At 38.9% G+C, this 19,469-nt stretch overlaps 2 long non-coding RNA genes across 3 annotated transcripts; one reads left to right on the top strand and one right to left on the bottom strand.

The window, feature by feature from the left end:
- Positions 1–605: 605 nt before the first annotated feature.
- Positions 606–17,854, bottom strand: LOC109184407. Of its 2 annotated transcripts, XR_002054772.1 has the most exons (3): positions 17,457–17,854; positions 2,062–2,132; positions 606–635 (listed from the first exon to the last, which is right to left on the bottom strand). It is a non-coding gene; the product is annotated as an uncharacterized LOC109184407 (long non-coding RNA). The 2 variants fall into 2 exon arrangements; XR_002054771.1 differs by lacking the exon at positions 606–635 and having other exon boundaries at positions 1,932–2,132.
- LOC109184408 lies at positions 2,281–2,946 on the top strand. Its single transcript, XR_002054773.1, has 3 exons — positions 2,281–2,349; positions 2,585–2,587; positions 2,930–2,946. It is a non-coding gene; the product is annotated as an uncharacterized LOC109184408 (long non-coding RNA).
- Positions 17,855–19,469: the final 1,615 nt, after the last annotated feature.

Consider the following 19,469-nt stretch of genomic DNA (forward strand, 5'->3'; position numbering starts at 1 on the left):
GAGTCGACCGATTTCGTCCGATTTTGACCGTTTTGACCGATTTTGATCGATTTTGTCTGATTTTGACCGATGTCGTCTTTCATTAATTATTGATTTTAATATTATTATGACATTATGACTTATAAATTATCATTATTTCATTTATTTAGATGTGTTATTTGAGTGAACGTTGAAAACAACCTCATTAAAATTGTCGAACTACAAGTCTGTCACTATTTTTTTTAATTTTTTTGGTGCCCGCCTAGCGCCGCCTAGAATCCGCCTAGGCGCCGCCTAGACCGCCTAGGCGCTAGGCGCTGCCCGGCCGCCCGACTAGCGCCTAGCGCCTACTGCAACCTTGGTTAATACCAACATCCTTTTCTTTTGGAACTCTACTTTACGTAAGTTGTTTAATATGCACACAAAAAAAAAAAAAAAAAATTAGAGAAGGGATCAATAGTTAACAAATGCAGGCAGAATGAAAAGGATGAAGGGATCAACAAGCATATGTGGAATGAGAAAACTTTTATAGAAACAAAAAAGGTACAGAAGCAAACATGGTGTTTTAAATTCAAGCTTTATCAAATTTGCACTTACTATTTGATTTGCACTATGTTCCTGTTTTCCTTTGGATATGTGTCTCAACTCTACACCATCTACACCATATTTATAAAACAATTCTGTTAGTACTAGAAAGAAACATGCATGCTGATCAGAAGTTAATATCATATAAGTAAAGCTTGGTTATTGAATTTGATTTGCATAGTAAATAGTATACAAGGTTAGTTCTTTTATTTCCTTTTTCTTAAATTCATATTTAGTGTCATTATTTACAGCACATTATATATTACAATTATTTATCCTTAAACTGTTTCTATCTTTCTTAGCATTTTATGAAGTCAAGTAAATTTTAGTTGTGAATTTCAATCCTTAGTCCTTTATCTGTCTATGCATATACTGAAAAAAGAAAGAAATTATCTGATGTGAAAGCCCCTGTTGGCTTTTCTAATGTTTCACTATAGTACCAATGGACTCAAGTTATTCAGAGATTGAGCTGTAGTTGCATTAGACTGTGATATGCTCAGAGGTGACCTCTTTGGGGAAACAGGCATGGTGCAAACTAACAAGACGCATGGATATGGATCTGGTTTCTACGGCAATACAAAATGCAAGGTAGCATTATATTTTTGAGTTTTTTTTTGTCCTATTCATTATCTAACCTCACATTGGTGATGAGAATGAATTCCTATTCAGTTTTGTTGGATTCTACTGAAAAATTGTTAACAATTTATGAAGTTTTTAGGCTTTTAGATTTTTAAATTGTAAAAGCTTTTTTGTTAAAATATGATATAATATTTGAATAATTTATTTCTTATTTAAAGTACAAAAACAAGCCATCACCTTTCTTGAGTACAATATAAGTTACACAATATCCAATACACAAAATATTGCTACTTTTCCCATACACCTAGCAGCCCTACTACTAGGCATTAATTGTTGATGGTAAGCTTTGACTCTCATATACTAATGTTTGATAGTGACTTCAATTCTCTAAAAGTTGGTATCTATATATACATGGCATTTAAGAAACAAAGATGTTCTTTCTCAAAGAAAAGTTTTGTATGTGCATAGTAAAGAATTGCAAGAACAGTGAAGAAAGTGAAGGGGTCAACTACCATACGTGGAAAAAGAAAACACGATGTTGAAGATAAAGGTACAATGAAAACATACCTGTTGTTCTACATTCAAACTCAATGAAATATTGACTTAATATTTCATTTGCAATATGTACCTGATTTGCTTTACATGTGTGTGAAATCTGCACCAATTTTTTTTTTTTTTTTTAAGTAACGTGAATTCTAGGAAAAAATATGCAATTGAAACGTATATCAAATTTGTTGCTAATTGTGAAATAAAGCAATTCTAAAATATTCATTGCATGTGAACCAAAATAAACCAAAAATAAAATCTGATATATAAATGAAACACATGAGATGTTAAATGTATAGAGAATAATAATAAAGCATTAATTATATATATAGATGTAAAAAATATAGTTAAAAAGTTATAAAAGAATATTACCCTTCAAAGAAGGTGTTCACTGTATGTATCTCTTCTTTGTAGCTCTACCCAGACATCTTAGTTCCCGTCGTCTGCAATATTGCCATAGTTTTTTGAGGACATGTGCATACAAATAATAGAAATATTATTTTCTGCATTTAAAAGCTTACACTCTAATGTTGAGGTAAATGTAAAAAAAAAAAAAAAAAAAACAAAAAAAAAAAAAAAAAAAAAAAAAACAAAACAAAAAAAAACAAAAAAAAAACAAAAAACAAAAATTGATCTCACTGGAAATCTATTTTTATACATGTTCTGTTCTGGTGCATAATCATAATTAGAATTAGTCAGTATTACAATATAGCAAATATTGCTCATCTAGGAAATGAAACAATGAAGGTGCAAATTTCCATCCACTTTTGGTATCAGCCTCCATTTTTGTCTTAGTACATAGTTCATATCAGAAACATGGAGGATTCATCCCATTTACACTACATTACATGAAGCTATTTTAGTTTTAAACTGAAATTTTACATGTGTTTTCGAGCTTGTAGATTCATCTGCAAAAGCTTTAACCGCTGCAGCACTAACCATCCATCAAAGCAGAAATAGAGTCCAGTGAAAATGATCTTTTGATTCCGAAAAAAAAAATGATATATCAAGAAAACTGCAAGATGAGCAGATTTCTCACAAACCAATGAACTCAGATTTTTCTCAACAGTTAACTAAACAATTTTCAAATATAATCGCATTTGAACTCAAATAAACTCCAAAAAAAATATGACATATAAATTGAACACATGGGATGTTAAATCTATATAATATGTAACGCCCCAAGACTTCAGAAGGAAAGAAAAGATTGAGTGCCGTTAGTTTGTTGTTAATCTGTTAGCTGTTATTAGATATTTTCCACAATTCTTTTCGATATCCTTAGTATAAATAGGGAACATATACAGGAGGTTTATGCTTCGTTTGACTCAAAGTAATAGAATTTCTCTCAACTTTCCTTACCTCTTTCTCCCTCCCAACTCTCTCTTCTCTGTATCTTCCCTTTTCTCTTCTATTTCCCCTCTATTTTCTCTTTTCAAATTCCAGAATCAATAATAAACCCAAGTTTATCCAACAATATACATGCATATAAAAAATAAAAAATCTATATAAAAAACGCACATATGAACAAAAATATTGCACATAACAGATATTAAAAAATAAATAAATACTCCAGCGCTAACTCTTTGTTGATATACTCATAAATTTCTAGATCTGAAAATTATTGCATGTGTATAATATTCCTAAAATCGAAATATACACATCCGTCTAAACAAGAACATACTTGATTAAATGCAAAATGATGGCGTTCACACATGCAGGCAGCTGAAATACAAGTCCCAAGTCTCATGCATTTATTAGGTGCTTTTATTTATATCAAGTATTTATTTTTCATGTGGCTCTAGATGTCTTTTCCATTCTCAAAACATTGCATTTATATTTCTGTTACGGATTCTCATATGGAGTTGCCTATATATTCATATATTCTGTAATCCTGGAGATATTGAAGAAGAATATTATTCCCTTTGAGTTCTTATAATTTGTGTGATTGTTTCTTGAGCTTCGATCCTACGTGCGTTCACACATGCAGGCTGAAATACAAGTCCCAAGTCCCATGCATTTATTAGTTGCTTTTATTTATATCAAGTATTTGTTTTTCATGTGGCTCTAGATGTCTTTTCCATTCTCAAAACATTGCATTTATATTTCTGTTACGGATGCGAAAAACTTGATTTGTATATATTCAAAATTCAAAGTATCGGTTACAAGTAGTATGTATCAATCAAGAAGGGGTACAATCTCTGTATATGAGAAGTCCTCTGATTCTCTACTAGAAGTATGCTTATTAGATGTGTGCCAAATTTGGAATATGCCAAATTGGAAGTGTGCCGAGTCCAGAGTATGCTGAACTTGAAGTAGTTCCTTGTCGGAAGTATGCCGAATCCGGAATATGCCGAATTGGAAGTGTGCCGAGTTCAAAGTTCGGGAGTATGCCGAACTGGAAGTATGCTGAGTTCAAAGTATGTTGAACTGGAAGTATGCCGAGTCCGGGAGTATGCCGAACTGGAAGTAGTTCCTTGCTGAAGGGCCTCCGGAGTTATGTAGCTTGTTCTTCAATGAAGGGCTAATATGCAGCTTGATCTTCAAAGAAGGGCTTCTGGTGTTCAAGTGGCGTGTTCCTACGCAGTACAACTGCGGGCGTGTTCCAGACGATATCCTGGAGAGATTTCGGCAGAGCTTCGATATGCAGATTTCCAGACCTCATTCTTTGAAAATGAAACCACTATTTATAGTGGTGAGGGTGAGGGAAAATCTCCAACCAACTCTTAATTCCTTATTTAATTTAATTTCTTTAATTAAATTAAGGAATGTATCGGGACACCATTGCGCCCAGGTTCATGATTTCATTAAATTTCCAAATAATATCAAATATTCAAATTTCCTCAAAATTATATAATCCACATATAATTTTAGTGGGCCAAGACCATGTCAAGCCCGCTAATTAGGCAACCCAATTCATCCAAGCAGCCCGGTCCAACTCAATTAAATATTTTATCATTTCGGGCAGAACAATCCAACATCCAATTACATTTAATTAAGCAATTAAACCAATTAAATATTTAATAAGTCATTTTAATTAACTCGATTAAATAAATACCAGTCTAATTAGCTTAATTAAAGTAATTAATTTAACAATCAATTATCCACCACGGTGCAACAATACTATTTAAATTTCCAATGCTTACAAATTGCCCCTTCGAGACTTGCTTGACGTGCCTTAAACGCAAAGGGAAGGTAGTCTCGAAATTAATCGTAGTAGTCCAACCGTCCATATTTGTAGATAATAACCCAATAATTAAATTCTGACTGCAAGAAATCTGGCAATTTATATCCTACACCACGGCGCCCGTTGCACTATGCGCCCAGATGCAAAACGACATCGTTTTAATTTTTTTTTTTTTTTGAAATTTCCCGCCCCAGTGAATGGCAGTAGTTTTTTCTTTAAAAAAAAAAAAAAAACCGTTGTTCAAGAATGTACATAATGTTGTACTAGAATACACATAATTGTATACATGAATGTACATAATTATATAACAAAATATACACACTCTTTTTAAAAGATAATACACATAATCTAACATAATACATAATAAACATAAACTTTTAACATAATACACATCAACTATTAACATAATACACACAAATTTTCTGATTTGGATGTACATAATTGTATAAAAAGAATGTACATAATTGTATAAAAAATGTACATAACTGTATAAACCAATACACATAACTATATGAACAAATACACATAATCCCAGCAACTTCCTACCGTGCCTCCCAAAACGACGTCGTTTTGGGAGGCGCGCGGCGCACAGTGCTATGTGCGCCGTGGTGTAGGGTATAACGACTGAAGAAATCTCCAATATATGCACCAAGCCCAACAAGAACCATGTCCACAATCATATTAAAGGCCCATCTTATTTTCCCTCTCAACTTTACTCAGATTTAATTTTATTTTTAGCCAAATTCCAATTTTAATTTAGCTAAAATTAATTTCCTTTCACAGCTTGATAGACGTACATGGACCACTAGTGTAGTTCCAACATCCAATCAGCTCTTCTCTTAGAATTCAAAATTCTATCAACTATATCCCAGCCACATAACCAACCGCAGAATCAGAGCTTGATATAGATTAAACAACAAAATTGGAGTCCTAGCACACTCAAATTCCTCATTCTGCAGCTATAAATAAGACTCATCTTCACTGCCTTGCATCCCCTCTCATCTGAGCGCAGACCAACAACCTTCAGGTAACTCTAATTTTGCCCATATATATGTGTATGTATTTAATTTTTGCAGCTTTTATCAAGAACAAGGAGGGGAAGAATTGAGAGCATTGGATGGGACCTCCTGGGAATTGATTTTCCGGGTTGTTTTCTCACCAATGCTTGGCTCGCCATCTTCACCAACAGTGGACCGGAACCTTCCCGGAATTGATTTCCCGGCTGTTTTCACCACTGTTTGGATCTGTTCTTGCTACCGGATAGTGCCCATTCTCATTGCACTTGGCGATGAAGGACACGGAATCGCGCCGGCGATCTAGTATCGCATCGGACATCTGCTATGCTTCTTCTTGAGCTCTCTGCCGTCACCAACAGCGGACCGGAACCTCTTTGGAAACTGATTTTTCCGGGATGACTTCCACCACTGTTTGGGTTCACGCCGCCGGCCACCGGCCACCGTCACCGGGGAAGGCCACTGCTGGATGTTGCCTCAAGACGTTGCTCCGGCACGTCTTCTATCATCGGAGAAGAAAGCTTGGATCACCATCTTCACCAGTGATCTGGAACTTTTTGAAAGTTAACTTTTCCGGAATGATGTTTGGATTCTTGCCACATGAAAGACATTGGACAGAATGCACTTGGAATTAATTTTCTTGAGATGTTTTTCACCATTGCCAGACTCTCACCGCAACCTGGAAATTTTCCGGAACGGCTTGGTTTCGCGCTGCCGGCCACCATCTCCGATCACCATCATGGGAGACACAAAAGTCGCTGGGTACTCTCCAGGCATGTGCTCCGGCACATTGCTATCGTCTGAGATTAAAACATTGGACCGGAGCTTTTTAGAAATTGATTTTTCTGAAACGTCCTCTACCATTGTTTGGGCTCGCCGCCGCTGCGGGCCACCGCCATCGGAGAAGGACCTGCTGGGATTAGCACATCGGAATCAATTTTTTTGGTTGTTTCCTCTGCTCAAATTTACATCGGCTACCGCCGAAGGGGAGTGGACAAGCTCGCCTCTGGAGAATACTGGCTTGCTAGAATCTTGCGGCTGCCGACTGGAATTTCTGTCATCACCTTGGGACACTCGCCGGGCTGGCTATCGGAGATCGTTGGCTTGACTTTGTCACACTACAATATGAGAATGTCGTAGCCAGGAAATATTCGCCATTGCTCGGCGCTGAAGGCTACTGTAAAGCTTCCAAGTTCACCGTACCGGTGAACTCACCGGAGCTTGCTGGGAAGGAATATTTCGCTGCTTCGGAAAGGAGGTTATGTTTTCTATCAGTTTAATTACAACCGGAGGGAGAGACAATACATATGTGCTTGCCTCGGAAAGCATGAGTCTTCATAGAGCCTTGTGCTACAGACTTTTACCTTCCCATATTCCCATGCTTTATTTAGTTTCTCTGCTTTGCTTGTGAATTTGCCTAACATATTTAATTTTCACCACCTATGTCTTCATTGCTCGCCTGGGTGTACATGTATATATATGTGGCCAAATATCACATATATATATGTTTGCTTTGTTTTCTGTTCAATGCACGACTGAAGTGGAATAAGGGAGGGTCTACATAGAGCCTTTCACGCATTCCCATGCGTACTCTTCCCTTTGCTCTGCGTGTAGATGACTCAAACATTCACATGTATTTTACTTTGCATGCCACTCTCCTCTCTATTTATGTACGTATATTGTGAGTGTGTATATGAATATTAATAATATATATGTACTGCACTGCTTCGTTTGTGCGAATTACATATATGTATATGTACACATAATATAAACTCACGGCGGCCCACTATGCATAATCCACATGTTTAACTTATATATAATATACACACTTTGTGCATAATATATATAATATATGCGTGGTCCATAGGTATATATGTAATATGTTTAATGTTTTTGTTTTGCCCCACCATTTGCATGCACGGTAGATATATTACTTCCACTACTGGTCCATGCGACTGTATATATATGTATACAATATATATATGTTTGGCATTTTTACTTTGCGGATCATATACATATGTACGTACATAATATATGCTTGGTGACGTAAGGAGTCTTGAAAAGATATGAGGCAGTTTCGACTCGTGCTAGGGAGTATCCTGTAGCTTCTTCCCTTTAAGATTTCATGAAGGGTTTGCCCCTATGGCTGTGATTATGACACTTCTATCACTTCTGAGGCGAATTCAGTCTCAAATGCCAAGGTAGAAGTCTCTCTCATTTAAGGGTTGACTCTATTGACTCCAAAAGATGGGGAGAGCTTGAATGAGGCCATTTTCCCTTTAGTCATTTCTTTTTGTTGCAAGACTGATGTTGTTTCTTTCCTCAACTCTTGATAATTGGGTGCTTCTCATTTTTGTGCTTGACTTTTAGCAAACTCGTACATCTTTGCTTTGGCTTGCTGAGCTGAGCGAATGTCTTGATAAACCACTCTTGCAACATGAATTGGATTTGTTTTTGTTATGACTGAACTTAGATAGTCAAACGTACTCCTATGAAGGAGAAGTCAAACGTAGTTCAAATAAAAAAAAATTTTAAGTAGAGCCGTTCATAGTTTAGACTCATGCGGTCCAGGAGCGTCTATGATTTGGGCCCACCCACCGGTGTAAACTTCTAAAATAACGTAGGGACCATCCCACCTTGAAGTGAACTTGTGACCGGTTTTTCTCGTGACAATGATGGGCCTGCGAACAGCTAGGACTTTGTCCCCAATTTGAAAAGAACGGGTCCTAACCCTTTTGTTAAAAGCTCTGGACATGCGAGCTTGATAGCACTCCAAGCTTTGTTGCGCTTGCAGACGTTTTTCATCCAAGGCTTCCAACTCAGCCAAGCGTAACTTAGCATTTTCTTCATCAGTAAGCCCCTATTGTATAGCCAACCTTAAGGAAGGTATTTGGCGCTCTAGAGGCAAGACCGCTTCTACACCATACACCAAAGAGTTTGGAGTGCTTTGAGTAGGTGTGCGGTATGTGGTTCTATACGCCCACAAAGCTTCTTCCATTCTATCATGCCAGTCTCTTTTTGATTTTGAGACCACTTTCTTCAATAAATTGCATAGGGTCTTGTTAAAAGCTTCAGCAAGCCCATTCGCAGCTGCATAGTAAGCTGATGAGTTTCGTTTCTTAAAGTCAAAAAGCTTGCAAATCTTGTCCATCAACTTGTTGTCAAAAGGGCTTCCCATTATCTGTTAAGATATATCGTGGGATACCAAATCGATAGACGATGTGGACACGGAGAAAGTCTGCAACATTTTCTTTCTTCACCTCCTTCAATGTCACAGCTTCCGCCCACTTTGAAAAGTAATCGGTGGCAGCTAGTATGTATGCGTGCCCCGCAGATGATTTGGGCGTAATTGGGCCAACCACATCAAGTCCCCAAGCATCAAATGGCCAAGATGCAACTGTTGGGTGTAGAAGTTCTGGTGGCTGATGAATAAAGTTTGCATGATATTGACAAGCTTGACACCTTCGAGCATAGTCTATGCAATCCTTTACCATTGTAGGCCAATAATAGCCCATTCGTTTAATGTGAAAGTGTAACTTGGGACCGGATTGATGTGCACCGCAAACCCCAGAATGAGCTTCTTGCATAGCTTGTAAAGTTTCATCTTCCCCTAGACATCGGAGAAAGACTCCCTCGAATGAACGACGATATAACGTCTCTTTATAGTAGATGAAGCGAGGAGTTCGACGCTTTATATCCACCCTTTTCCGGGGATCTTCAGGTAACTTTCCATCAGTGAGGTAGTCAATTAACGGTTGCCTCCAGTCGTCTTTGCCTATATCATAAACTGAGGCAGTAGGTAGTTCAACAGTTTCATCAACTGAGCCGTCTTCATTGAAGATTGGTGGAACTACCCACTTTTGGCATACTCGCACTCGGGCTGCAGGATGAGCAATAGTCGAAGCCAATGCGGCTAAAGCGTCAGCCTGCTTGTTTTCTTTCCTTGGTATATGTTCAATTGTGACATCCCCTAACCATTGCATTAGTATCTTTGCATAGTTGTTATATGGGATTAACTCCGCCTTTTTCACTTCATATAAACCCAACACTTGGTTTATGATCAACTTTGAATCTCCATAAATGTTAATTCTCAGTTGCTTCATGTCAGCCGCTATTTCGAGCCCAAGTATCAATGCTTGATACTCAGCAACGTTGTTTGAACATTGCTCGGTCAAGGTGAATGAATATGGCAACACCTCGCCTTCTGGAGTGACGAAGACAACTCCAGCACCTGCCCCTTCTCTATGCGAAGCCCCATCAAAGTACATCTTCCATAGGGGTAGGACTTCAATGATAAGTACATCTTCATCAGGCAAATCGTCAGACAACTCCCATTCAGCAGGTATTGGGTGATCTGCTAGGAAATCGGCCAAGGCTTGCCCCTTGACAGACTTTTGCGGCACATATATAATTTCAAACTGTTGAAACAATAAGTACCACCTTGCGAGGCGGTCGGAGAGAACGACCTTCGCCATAACATATTTCACCGGGTTCGCTTTGGAAACAAGCCGGATGGTATGAGCTTCGAAGTAGTGCTTAAGTTTTTTGATGGCGAACACAAGTGCCAAACATAGCTTTTCAATTGGGGAGTACTTTAACTCGTTCGGGGTCATCATTCTACTGAGATAGTATAGAGCATTCTCCTTCCCCTTGTCATTTTCCTGAGCAAGCAAGGCGCCCATAGAACTGTCTTGGGCGGAGATATAGAGGATTAGTGGGCGACCGTGAACAGGAGCGGTTAACATAGGCGGCTTCATCAAGTATGACTTGATACTCTCAAATGCGTTCTTGCATGCCTCATCCCATATGAACGGGATGCCCTTTTTCATCAATCGACTAAACGGTTGACATCTTCCCGCTAGGTTTGATATGAACCTTCGGATGTAAGCCAACTTCCCTTGTAAGCTTTTAAGCTCATGAAGGTTTCTCGGCTCAGGCATCTTCATTATGGCGTCAATTTTGGCTTGCTCTATCTCAATGCCCCTGTGTCGAACAGTAAACCCGAGGAACTTTCCAGCAGCAACCCCGAAAGCACATTTCAAGGGGTTCATTTTGAGTTGAAACTTCCGTAGGCGGTCGAAGACTTGCCTTAAATGCACCAAGTGATTTGTGCGCAATTTCGACTTCACAACCAGGTCGTCTACATAGCATTCAACCATTTTGTGCAGCATATCATCAAATATTGTCTGCATAGCCCGTTGGTATGTAGCACCTGCATTTTTCAAACCAAAGGGCATTACTTTGTAACAGTAAATGCCTTTCGGCGTTCGGAATGCAGTTAAGTCTTCATCTTCCGGCGCCATGCGGATTTGATTGTAACCGGAGGAGCCATCCATGAATGACAGGATCTCATGCCCGGTCACGGCATCTATCATTAACTCCGTGATAGGAAGCAGGAAGTCATCTTTCGGGCATGCCACGTTGAGGTCCCGAAAATCTACGCAGACGCGTATCTGGCCGTTCTTCTTGCGCACAGGCACAATACTAGATATGCAGGTTGGATATTTAACTTCACGAATGAAGCCAGCCTCAATAAGCTTATTAACTTCTGTTTCAATCGAGGGAATGAGCTCGGGGCGGAAGCGTCGTTGAGCTTGTTTAACCGGGCGACACCCCTTCTTCACTGCTAAGCGGTGCACAGCTACCTTTGGGTCTAACCCTGGCATCTCCTTGTATGTCCATGCAAAGACATCAATATATTCTTTCAGCAATGTGACATAGATTTCTTCATCTTCATCGGATAGGAGTGCGCTAATGAAGATAGGACGAGGATTTTCAGGAGTTCCCAGATCAACTTCTTTTAATTCATCCACTGCGGCCCGTACCCCTTCTTCTAACTCATGGGGTGCCTCTTCTGCATCTTCTCCCTCAATCGGAGTCTCATCACACAAAGTGATATGGAACGACGATGCCACCTCTCCCTGAGTGGTTGGTGGTACGTCATCACTTCAACCTACGCTTTCCTCATTTTCCTCTTTATGTACACGAGTGTGTACAATGGTCTTCGGTTGGACTTTCAACACTTCACCGCATGAAACATGAATATATGTTTCTCGTCTCATCCGAGAAGGAATCATGCTTCTAAGCCTTTTGGGAGGTTCCACTTCAGCAGGAACATTGGCACTGTCTTTAACAACTTGGACAGCTCCGAGTCGATCATGCATTGACTTTCTCTTTAGGGCTTTAGGACTTGACCCCAGTCTATCAAAGACTGAGCGTCAAGAGTCCGCCTTACCGATTCGGTCGAAGACTGACTTCTTTTTGTCTTGCCCATTATCATTGGTAGGAGTGAGCTTTGGGTCATACTCGCTTCCCTCCGTGGAGATACAATTACTTGCAGCCCTGTTTATAAGAATTCGCACTGGTTTAGGGGGAACATAGCCCAACCCTTTGCGCGTTTGAGGTTCTTGGTGACTTGCATTGCCTTTACCACCGACTTCGGGGATAAGCTTTCCCAACTTTTGTGGCTCGTTGGGGTTATAGCCAGCCTTGGCTAGAAGCTTATAAGCGTTAGGGTCGAAACCCTCGGTACGTTTGGCGGGGAATATTTGGCCCACTTTATCACCACATTTCTCTTCGGATGATTTTGCTGCATTTGTTTTGAGTGTATCAATCCTCGCAAGCGGGAAGATGAGTTTTGTGTTGTGTTGATCTCTCTGTATAACTTGTTTTCCCTTTGACTTCGATCGGGAAGGTGGATCGTCATTGTTTCCCTCGATATCTTCAACAATAACTTGCCTTTTAATGTAGAACTTTGCATCTGTAAAGTAAGACTCAGCCTCTGTGAAAGGGCTTTCATCGGCGACAACCTTTTCAACTACGCCGTTCTTTTCAAACATGAGGCATTGATGCCAAGACGAGGGTACCACCCCATTTTCATGTATCCACGGCCTTCCAAGTAACAAGTTATAAGATGTCCTCGCATCTATGACATGGCAGAGGACACCTGAACTTAGGCTTCCAATTCTTAAGTCAAGTCTGATGATGCCGATTGCTCTTTGCCCTCCCTGGTTGAAGCCTTGTATCATTAGACGACTTTGGGCAAGCTCATCTGTAGATATACCAAGGTCCTTCACAGCTCGGAGGGATAGGATGTTGACAGCTGAGCCTTGATCAACCATAATTCTTTTGAGTTTTTGCCCACGGGTGTAGCCTTCAACAAATAATGGCCGATTGTGTGGCGTGCCTCCAAGTAACAAGTCTTCATCCTTGAAGGTAATTTCTGTGGAGTAGGAAGTAACCTTATGCATTAGCACTTCCTCATCCTCGATATGTTTAGGAGATGAACATTCACCTCCATCTTCTGGCTTGTCATTTGTATTTAGGCAGGAGCCAGAAGTGCCGGCCCCTTGAAGATCAAATCCTTTTGGCATATATTGAGCCAAAGGAACTGGTGCACGTGGCTGTTTGACATGGCCCTTCGTCTTTGATTTGTGGGCATGAGTATTTTTTGAAGTTTTCTCAAGCCAACTTTTCACTATGTGTTTTTGATGCTTCACAGGCTCAACTTTCTTCTTTCTATGAGTGACAATCACCCATTTTCCTTCGGATGTGTTATCATTCCGCCGTGGTTCTGAACTTTGACCGACAGCGTGCTTAACAATGAAGGGGAGTGGACGCTTCCATTGTTTCCCATCTTCCTTTTCAGTGCACAGCGGAGCGAACCGTCCGGGTGTTCGCCTCATATCTTTCAAGGCTCCTTGGCACTCCTTGGCACTTAAATGATACTCCTTGGCACGAGTTTAAACGGCCTCATGTTCATGCTCCTTGGCACGAGTAAAAACGACCTCATATCTTTCAAGACTCCTTGGCACGAGTTGAAACGGCCTTATATCTTTAAGTTGTAGTGTCGAGACTTTCTTGCACTACATACTTTTGAATGCTATATGCTCTCAAGTGGTGTATAAGCAAGTCTCGAGGGGGCATTTGTAGACAAAATATTGATTATTTATCAATATTAGTATATTTGAATATATTTAAAATATTTTGGATAATATTGATATTATCTAATTTGTTTAATTAGATAATATCAAAAGAGTTTGAGCTTATCAAAACTCTCTATCCTACAGCTATAAATAGGGCATTTCATTTCTATGTAATCACACACATCCTAGGAAAAGTGATGTAAACATCTAGAAAAATATTATTCAGGATCACAATAAAAATGTGATCCTGAAAGCAAAAGCCCCTCCTCCTCCATATGTTGATGCATGTTGATCCAAACCTCTATTGAAGATCAAGCCATTTGAACCCGGAGGCCCTTCAAGAAGAACAAGCTATATATACAAGCCCTTCTTTGAAGATCAAGCCACTCGAAACCCGGAGGCCCTTCAATGGTGGAGTGTTCAAGACATCAAATTGAAGAATCAGAGGACATCCAGAGATCTTGTACCCACACCCCCTTGATATTTGACATGTAATCAGAATTTTGAATATTAAAATATATTATTCAATTTTCTTTGTTTACAAATTTGTAAGCATTGGAAATTTAAATAGTATTGTTGCACCGTGGTGGATAATTGATTGTTAAATTAATTACTTTAATTAAGCTAATTAGACTGGTATTTTTTTAATCGGGTTAATTAAAATGGCCTATTAAATATTTAATTGGTTTAATTGCTTAATTAAATGTAATTGGATGTTGGATTGTTCGGCCCGAAATGATGAAATATTTAATTGAGTTGGACCGGGCTGCTTGGATGAATTGGGTTGCCTAATTAGCGGGCTTGACTTGGTCTTGGCCCACTAAAATTATATATGGATTATATAATTTTGAGGAAATTTGAATATTTGATATTATTTGGAAATTTAATGAAATCATGAACCTGGGCGCAATGGTGTCTCGATACATTCCTTAATTTAATTAAAGAAATTAAATTAAATAAGGAATTAAGAGTTGGTTGGAGATTTTCCCTCACCCTCACCACTATAAATAGTGGTTTCATTTTCAAAGAATGAGGTCTGGAAATCTGCATATCGAAGCTCTGCCGAAATCTCTCCAGGATATCGTCTGGAACACGCCCGCAGTTGTACTGCGTATACCGCGCTGAGGAACACGCCACTTGAACACCGGAAGCCCTTCTTTGAAGATCAAGCTGCATATTAGCCCTTCATTGAAGAACAAGCTACATAACTCCGGAGGCCCTTCAGCAAGGAACTACTTCCAGTTCGGCATACTCTCGGACTCGGCATACTTCCAGTTCAACATACTTTGAACTCGGCATACTTCCAGTTCGGCATACTCCCGAACTTTGAACTCAGCACACTTCCAATTCGGTATATTCCGGATTCGGCATACTTCCGACAAGGAACTACTTCAAGTTCAGCATACTCTGGACTCGGCACACTTCCAATTTGGCATATTCCAAATTTGGCACACATCAAATAGGCATACTTCTAGTAGAGAATCAGAGGACTTCTCATATACAGAGATTGTACCCCTGCTTTATTGATACATACTACTTGTAACCGATACTTTGAATTTTGAATATATACAATTCAAGTTTTTCGCGTTTAAATATTTTGGCACGCCCAGTGGGACAGCTCTGCCTCTCATCTCTCTACTACTATACCTCTACCTGCGCATCAAATGACATCAAACAATCCCATGTTCAGGAGGACCTATGCCCAAGCTACCAAGTCCAAGTCTACGCCTGTAGCTAGCCCTGGCACAACCCAGAAAACGCAAGGTCCGCTGACAAGGAACCGCGCAAAGGATTTGGGGGTCCAAGTGCCTGAACCTCAGTCCATGGCATGACGTGTGGTTCGAAGGCTTGATAAGGCCCCTGCTGCCTCAAAGGCAATTGCTTTTGCTAGAAGTCCACCCTCTCCCAAGGGAGCTACCGATGGTGGTAGTCCAACTTCTATGCAAGGGAACGCTTGTAGCGGGAACACTTCCCCCGTAACTCCGCCACATCCATTATGGAAGGCTGCACCTGAGTGGTCGCATGTCTACAACGTCATGCCGGCCATGGCGACAAACACAGAGTCTGTGGAGGAGCAATTAGCTAGAATTGCTAAGTCTCTGGAAGGAATGGCTGTCACTCTCCAAAATCAAGAGAAACGGCTTAACACCCTCGATAATAGGGTAGGAAGCATCATGGAGGAGCAAGGAAGTCGTGCTCCAGGAAAGCAACCTGAAGGGCAAGAAGAGGTTGGTCAGCAATCACCACCACCTCATGTTAGCCATGTGGTAGGAGAAGCTGCTCCCCACTTACCTGCAACTGAGAAAACTATTCCAGTTACCGAAGGCATGATACCGGTGGATCAGTTGAAGGGCTACATAATGGGGGCCATCAAAGGCAAGTTGGATGAAGGACAACCTTCATATTCATATGCTAAGCCCTACACACAAAGAATTGAGGAGTTGAAAATGCCCTACGGCTATCAACCTCCTAAGTTCCAGCAATTCGATGGCAAAGGAAATCCCCGACAGCACATTGCCCACTTTGTAGAGACATGCAATGATGCAGGGACTTATGGCGATCTGTTGGTAAAGCAGTTTGTCCGTTCATTAAAGGGAACTGCGTTTGATTGGTACACTGACCTTGCGCCCGGCTGCATTGATAGCTGGCATGATATGGAACGTGAGTTCTTAACTCGTTTCTATAGCACAAGGAGAACGGTTAGCTTCTTGGAACTCACCACTACTCGCCAATGGAAGGGTGAACGCGCCGGTACCTACATCGAAAGGTAGAGGGAACTATGCCTGAATTGCAAAGAAAGAATATCCCAAAGTTCTGCAATTGAGATGTGCATCCAAGGAATGCACTTTGAACTCTCCTATATCCTACAAGGGATTAAGCCAAAGTCCTTTGAGGAGTTATCCAGTCGTGCTCACGACATAGAATTGAGCATCGAAGCCAGCGAAGGGCTCAACATATTGAACTTGCCTAGCTCCTCCAATGCACCTGGAAAACAAGAAGTTAAAAAGTGGAACAAACCTTTTCCAAAGCAGGAAAAGAAAGAAGTGATGAATGTGAAGGCTACTCCTATGACAGTCTTCACTAAGGCAACTGAAAGGCCTAGGTCAAGATCATTTTCTGGCCCGTCATGGGGTGGTAGAAGGCCAACAATTGAAGAAAGGTAGGAGAAGACTTATCCTTTCATGGATTCCGATGTATCTCCCATGTTTTATGAGCTACTCAAACTTAGGCTCATTGAGTTGCCTGAAATGAAACGTCCCGATGAAGCTAGAAGGGTGGATGACCCATATTACTGCAAGTACCACCGTCTTCTTGGTCATCCGATTGAGAAGTGTTTTATCTTCAAAGATAAAGTCATGGCACTGGCCAGGGATGGGAAAATTGAGCTCGCTGATGCTAATGCGAGCTCGAATCAAATCTCGATCACGCCCGCATTTGATACTCAATGTAACCCAGAATTTTGAATTTAATATATATATATTCAATTTTCTTTGTTCACACATAGGGAGTTGCCTATATATTCATATGTTCTGTAATCCTGGAGATATTGAAGAAGAATATTATTCCCTTTGAGTTCTTATAATTTGTGTGATTGTTTCTTGAGCTTCCATCCTACGTCACAAAATCAGAAAGGCAAGGTTTTACCTTAAAGATGTTGTGGTCTCTATTCGATGCATGGTATTGTTTGCTTTGCCGCCCAGATTGTTTCTGCCCGACGAACACCTGCCGCTGGATCGAGAAGAATTGACCGATTGGTTAGCAGAGTTTCATCCGGCCGGGTTTCGATTTCGGAAACTCCAATTAGCTATAATTCCGATGGTGTGGTAATTTCAGAGTCGTGGTAATTTTCGAGTCGTAGCAATTTGTTATTTTCAGTGAATTAATCCAGCGTCAGCTTCATTTCTTCTCTGCATGCAATCTCAATTTCTGGGCGATGGAATTTGGTCTGGTGCGATGGCAATTCTGGGCAGAACTTATTAATCAGCATGAAACTCTTTTTTTTTTCTTTCATTCATTTGCTATTGTTGTTTCTATTGGATTTGCTTATAGTTTCTAGAAACGAAAGGGAGAGTGTCGAGAGAGGTCACAGAAGCGAGAAAAGAGGGAAGCTGCAATAATGTCTGCGTAGTCTAGATTCTTTTGGTCTTTTATTGTGGGTTGTGGGTTGTGGGTCTTGAATTGGGCCGGTGGTGTGCAGTTTGGATTGCTAGGATCAATGGGCTGATTGTTATCCATGTGTGTGTGTGTCTATATATATATACTAGTATTTGTCCCGTGCGATGCACGAAAAATATGTTATAAAATATACCTTATATGAGGTTTATTCATATATAAAATTTTTGTTAGTTAATAATTATTACCCGCGTGATGCACGGGGAAAAAATTATGTTATTATAAATATAAATAAATAAATAGTTATTTTAAATTGTTTAATATAATAATATTTTTGAGCTTCCATTTGTTAAGTATTTATTATTTTTATAGAATACAAAATTACAATTAAAATTTTGTATGGTTAATATAATCTCTAATTATGTACATATTCAAATAAACTTATAGAGAAAATTACATAATTACATTGATTTATTCTTAATTGTATTTCATCTATATTATAATTTTCACAATACGAATAATAACTAAGATAATTACATTTAGAAAGCAAATTTCAAATTTTGTATGAGTAAATTTAAACTCTAATTGAACACATTTTTTATATGATTATATAATATATTCTTTATGCACATGTCATTCCATAAACCCAAATGTCATTCTATAAATCCAAGACCACTTTTTGTGGAGATAATTCAAATGTATTTTTTTTTTTTTAATTCTGAAGTCCAATAATTGACCCACGATCCGGAGCATTTGCTTTCTTCATCCCTTCTCGCTTCTGCCATTTCTTTAATTTGAAGCATTTGAGAGGGAGAAAAATTATATGTAGTGGCTTGCATTAATTGCACTGTTTCAGATATCGAATAGGCTTTCATCGAAAATTTAATTAATATTGTAATCACAAGAAGCACCATAAATAACAAAAGCATATCAAATAAGCTTTCATTGTAAAGCCAGAGATTTAATTGATATTGCATCGTTTCATATTTTCTATTAATCGGGAATCAGAATCCTTAATCCTAATATCATAACATTTAATAACTCCATTAATTCAATAAATGTAATCCTTTGTTATGGGCGAGAAAAAAATAATTATTTTATTTTTCAAATGTTGTGATTTTTTTTTATTTTTTTATTTTTTATAGTAAAGGATGTTGTGGCTATTTTATATTTATAGCTTGTAATAATAATAATGTTGGTAATTAATTGTAACATTAATCTTAACTATATGGTTTGAGAAGTAACATTAATTGTAACATTAATTACTTCCCAAACCATATAGCTTTATTATAGTTTATATATATATATATATATATATATATATATATATATATATATATATATATATATATATATATATATATATATATATATATATATATATATATATATATATATAGGGTGGCCTTCAAGTGAGAACTCATCTTTAGGTAAGAACATAGGAACTAATCCAAGCCCTACAATTTTGCTTAATCAATGGTCTAGATAATTAAGCATTTTTATTTACATCTTACACGTTCTTAATTAAAAAGGTTATAAGTGTAA

The sequence above is a fragment of the Ipomoea nil genome, unplaced genomic scaffold, assembly GCF_001879475.1.
Source record: "Ipomoea nil cultivar Tokyo-kokei standard unplaced genomic scaffold, Asagao_1.1 scaffold1262, whole genome shotgun sequence".
Classification (NCBI taxonomy): domain Eukaryota; kingdom Viridiplantae; phylum Streptophyta; class Magnoliopsida; order Solanales; family Convolvulaceae; genus Ipomoea; species Ipomoea nil.